The 5,366-nt window shown below is 36.5% G+C and overlaps 1 long non-coding RNA gene across 1 annotated transcript; it reads left to right on the plus strand.

Moving 5' to 3' along the window:
* Nucleotides 1-1,253: 1,253 nt before the first annotated feature.
* LOC149415886 (uncharacterized) lies at nucleotides 1,254-4,654 on the plus strand. The gene is made up of 4 exons (XR_016303592.1): nucleotides 1,254-1,351; nucleotides 1,727-1,931; nucleotides 2,402-2,554; nucleotides 2,709-4,654. It is a non-coding gene; the product is annotated as an uncharacterized LOC149415886 (long non-coding RNA).
* The last annotated feature ends 712 nt before the right edge of the window (nucleotides 4,655-5,366 follow it).

Below are 5,366 nucleotides of genomic sequence, written 5' to 3' on the forward strand. Positions count from 1 at the left end.
GCTGGTTCCGAAGGGCGGAATCAGTTCAGCCTGGGCCAAGGCTCCGAAGGACGGAGTCGGCAGGCAGCGACTTCTAAGAGGGCAGCTTCCTGAGCGGAAGTCTGGCGACCACTCTGGCTTCCTGGGCGGAAGTTCGCGGGGTTACGGGGAGAGCCTCGGTGACCGTTCCAAGGGGGAGGGCAAGAGGTTTCTCGGCGGACGCGAGATGGTGACTCCTGAGAGGTGAGAGCGTGACTGTCGAGCTGAATCAGTTGTATTCACCCGCGCAATCCGGCGACCGTAGCGCACCTGTGGTGGTGTGCTGGAACTATAGTGGTTCCGCTTTACACCACTTCGGTGCGTTGTCCGAGTCCGTGGCGCTGGCATCGCTATTCTCACCGCTAGATTGCGCTGTCTGGCTAATTCGGATTAACTTACGGTTCAAAAATCTTAATATATATTTAAGTATCTTAACATTATGCATGCATACACTTAATTAATATCTGGTTGCAATTAAATTTCTAATCTAAGTTGACAATTACTCTTACATCTAGATTTATACTTAATGTTAAATATTTTAAAAATTACGTTTTTAAATATGACCTTCAAACAATTACAATTTAGCCTAGCCTTGGGTGAAGGTATTTTTTTATTGCCGGGTCGCTGGCTTAACGATACACCCATTTCAGAATTACTACTTGATGAGGGTCTAGAGCTATATCTGCCGACTAATGGGTGTATTTCTATGTTGGCTTTCTAAATTTTTATTGCGATTTTCGGCCAGGCTATTTACTAAATACTTAATGTCTAATAATTCGAACTGCCGCCTCCATCTGCGTGTAAAATCACAGAGACAGGGAGCACGTGTTCGCTTTGGTCTTTCTGTGAATTCAAGTCACGTAGATACCTAGGGACATATTAACTACATCGGTTGTACTGACCCTGTTTTGTATTACTGTCCATTGTCTTTTTGAAAATAAAAAGTATTTTTATGTGTGCATAGCTGTGGGTTTTTTTTATTTTCCTTTTCCTGCATTCCAATATTTTTTTATAATTTTTTGGGCTAGTGAATGAACGATGTTAGCTGGGTGCAGTTATATTGTCTATGTTTGCACTTTTTTAAATGGCCTTGAGATTTATTTATGGTCCACAATATATTTACCTGTCTGGACCAAACGACCGTTTTATCCGTGGTCGTCTGTGGTTAAGGGGGTGACAAAATGGGACCATACAAAAAGCCCGAAGATATCGATCTAGAGAGTGGTTTATTTATGATTTTGCGACACGTGCTTTCTTCACCGAAAGCCGTTTCTTCCTGTTTCCAAACTCTGTGTAACTTGCGTACCGCAATCATCACTTGTGATAGTTATTGGTAAGTATAATTGCTTATATTTAACGCTATTCATTTTGGTAGCGGCCAGTATTACAGTTTAGTTAGGAAATCACTGGGTTTATTTTTGTCAACTGCGTAACATTTGACCTGTCAATTTGACGTTTGTCTAGATTAGTTTGTCTATTAGATTAGTATTTTTAAGACATTACTTAAAATATCTGCAAAAACAAATATACGCATTACGCGGATGCAGAATGGCGGCAGACACAGTAAATAAATACCCGACGATAAACGACCATTCTCTCAACCGTTCTCATAACTCCAAGGGTTTTTTTTATTATATTTGATTTCACTTCTAACTATGTATGTGTATAATAACTTCTATATATGTTTAATAACTATGTTCTTTTTCAGGTAAATTCGTTCTCGTCTAAACCAATTTTGAAACGTTATAACAGCAGTGCCATGTATTTATAAAATTCACACATTGTTTCCATCAAGGCCGAACCAGGGCCCCAGGAAGAAGGCGGAGGTGAAATGTCGTATACGGATATTGATAACGACTTCCCAGATGCCCAGAAGGAATGCTTGCAATATGCGGAGAGTACTCGGACCGTTAGTAAGTTGCATGGCATACGTATAAAATCTTGAATTTTAAATTCGGATTTTCGGAATCCATGTCCGTTTCGAAATATCGTGTTTGACAGGACATAATCTTATGTGCGACCGTTCTGGTCGTACATAAGGTCGTATATTTGCTGAAAACTGTTAATTTACTACACTCTAATAACTTATATATCGCTTACGGCCATGATGAAGGTTACAAATGTTTCATTGGCTGAAAACAACCAAACTCAGTACTGAAGATGCCTAAGATTAAATGGTTTTTCCTTCTTGAAGCATGCATCTGACGATCTGAAGCGGACATCTGGAGTCATTATTTTTCTCAAATTAATCAGTCTCCTCCCCAAATTCAAGCTTTTCATTGTTTATAAAGACGTGCTCAATCGTTGAAGAGTAATTTTAAGCTTTTAAATAAAAATGCATTTAATCGTGTATCTTGTACGTATTTTTTATTTGGTTGTTCAGGTAGCGTTAATGTGGAGGCTGATACCATCAAGGCGGAATTTTCGCCACGAGAAGAAGATGAGGGGGGCTTTCCTTATATGGAAATTGACATAGACCTGCCTGATGTTAAAAACGAATGCTTAAAACGCATTGAAACTATTACCCAGACCGCAGGTAAAACTGATTTTCCATGAAATGTTTAAAAAATTAATGCTTTCCTATTTTTGGATGTCTTTTTATGAATTTACTGCGCTTATCTACACGTAGTGTAAGTAATTACTCTTATTAAGATTTATTTATCCGTATAATTTTTCAAATTTGTCTGCAGAGCTGAAGATGCATCCCGTGGAAAAGCTATTTGCATGTCCCTATTGTAACTACTCTTGCTTTCGGAAGTCGAAATTCGGAAGACACTTTTGCACCCATGCTGAAGAAAAAACTTTCTCATGTTCCGACTGCAACTATTCATGTTCTCGAAAAGGCCATCTTATTAGCCATATGCTGACTCACAGTAAAGAGAAACATTTTTCATGTACTGATTGCCACTATTCAACTTCTCGAAAAGGAGATTTGCAGAAACACATTCTGATTCACGCCGGAGAAAAACGTTTTTCATGTTCCGAGTGTAACTATTTCTGTTCTCAAAAACGCTATCTGACTGCCCACATGCTGACTCACCGTGGAGAAAAACATTTTTCATGTTCCCAGTGCAACTATTTATTTTCTCAAAAGGGCAGTTTAAAGAACCACATGCTGACTCACAGTAGGGAAAAACCTTTTTCATGTTCTGAGTGCAATTATTCATTTTCTCAAAAGGGCAATTTAAAGAGCCATATGCTGACTCACAATGGAAAAAAACCTTTCTCATGTTCCGAGTGCACACATTTATGTTCAAAACGGGAACATCTTACGCGCCACATGCTAACTCACAGTGGAGAAAAAGCCTTTTCATGTTATGAGTGCAATTATTCATGTACTCAAAGAAGCAATTTAAAGAACCACATGCTGACTCACAGTGGAAAGAAACCTTTCTCATGTTCCGAGTGCACATATTTATGTACACAAAAGGCACATCTTACGCGGCACATGTTGATTCACAGTGGAGAAAAACCTTTTTCATGTTCTGAATGCAACTATTCATGTACTCAAAAAAGGCAACTGTCGCCCCACATGCTGATTCATAGTATAGATAAACAGTTTTCTTGTACCGAGTGCAACTTTTCAACTTCTCTAAAACGAGATTTGAAGAAACACATGCTGATTCACGGTGGAGATAAACCTTTTTCATGTTCCGAGTGTAACTATTTATGTTCTCAAAAATGCCATCTGACTTCCCACATGCTGACTCACAATAGAGGAAAACATTTTGCATGTACCGAGTGCAATTATTGATCTTATCGAAAACGAGATTTTAATAAACACATGTTGATTCACCGTGGAGAAAAACCTTTTTCATGTTCCAAGTGTAACTATTTATGTTTTAAAAAAAGCCATTTGATTAACCACATGCTTACTCACAGTGGAGAAAAACAATTTTCTTGTTCTGAGTGCAACTATTCATTTTTTCAAAAGGGCAATTTAAGGACCCACATGCTGACTCACAGTGGAAAAAAAATTCTCGTGTTCCGAGTGCACATATTTATGTTCAATAAAGTGCAATCTGACGCGCCCCGTGCTAACTCACAGCGGAGAAAAAACACTTTAATGTTCTTAATGCAACTATTCATATTCTTAAAAAAGCCATATAATGACGAACATGCTGACCCACAGTGGAGAAAACCATTTCTTTTGTACCGAATGCAACCGGTTTGAAGAAACGCACACTAATTCTAGGTGGAGAAAAACAGATATTCAATAATTAAAATATTTTTTAAAGATTTTTTTTAAAATCATAAGTGTTGAAATTCACTCAAATAAACAATAAACAGAAAGCAAATACATTTGCCTAGGTCAGAAATATATGTAAAGAAAACCACTTAGGAGTGCTTTCTTTAAGTTTGAATTTGCCGCGTTACCGACAAGTTAGTTGGTGGCCCACTAGATGTCACTGCTGACAGCTTTGACATTTGAAAATTAAAGCGAGATATTAAAGTAAAAGGGTCATCATTATTTCATTAAATACACCGAATACACCTGAATATAATATCTCACATTATTAAGAAACCTGAAATAAGGGCTTTAAATGTTTTTTTACAGGTGATTGAATCTTTTGTTTACAGATAATGTGATGGTTAAGAGTTGTAAATACACATTGTTAATAAATCTTTTGTTTGTACAGAGAAACGCAATTACGCCTTTGATTTAAAATTATATTTTTAGATTTAAAAAAAAACTATTATATATATATATATATACAATTTAGTCAAGCTTTTAAGTAAAATTATGTCTCCCTTATCCTTTTATAGCAGTAATTACAATAAGTCTTATTCATAAATAAACGAAATAATTTTTATATTTCACTAACACAAGTAAATCATTTATTTACTGTAAGAAACAAACAGCAATTTTATAAAGGATGAGTTATACAAGAGGTTAAATATGAGGTAAGCCAAAATAGTTTCTTATGCTAATGTTGGTTAATATGATATAATACAAAATTTTAATTGGTTATTACCATTAACTGAAAATGAAATTAACAAAAAAGGAAAAAAAATCATATAAATATATAAGAAAGAAGAAGAAATAGGAAAGGGCAAGAGGCAGAGGAAGATGGGATGGGGACAGGAGATGCTCATGTTGTACCTTTTCTATAACTGTGCATTAACTTAATTAACATTTGTGGTCGTACGCTTGACTTCGTTTCGGTATTTCACAAGAGTATTATTAATAATATCGATATTGTTAAATTGCGTGTTATATTGCGCGCATATACGGGGGATTGGAGAATTTTTTCTTAGGTTGGTTCTGCACGCGGGCAAATGAAAAAAATGGTTTTGTCTGGTTGGCCTTGTAGGTATGTGAATTCTTAAATAATTTACGAATTCAG

This window comes from Hesperophylax consimilis, chromosome 17, assembly GCF_061612785.1.
Source record: "Hesperophylax consimilis isolate HC1 chromosome 17, BYU_Hcon_1.0, whole genome shotgun sequence".
Classification (NCBI taxonomy): domain Eukaryota; kingdom Metazoa; phylum Arthropoda; class Insecta; order Trichoptera; family Limnephilidae; genus Hesperophylax; species Hesperophylax consimilis.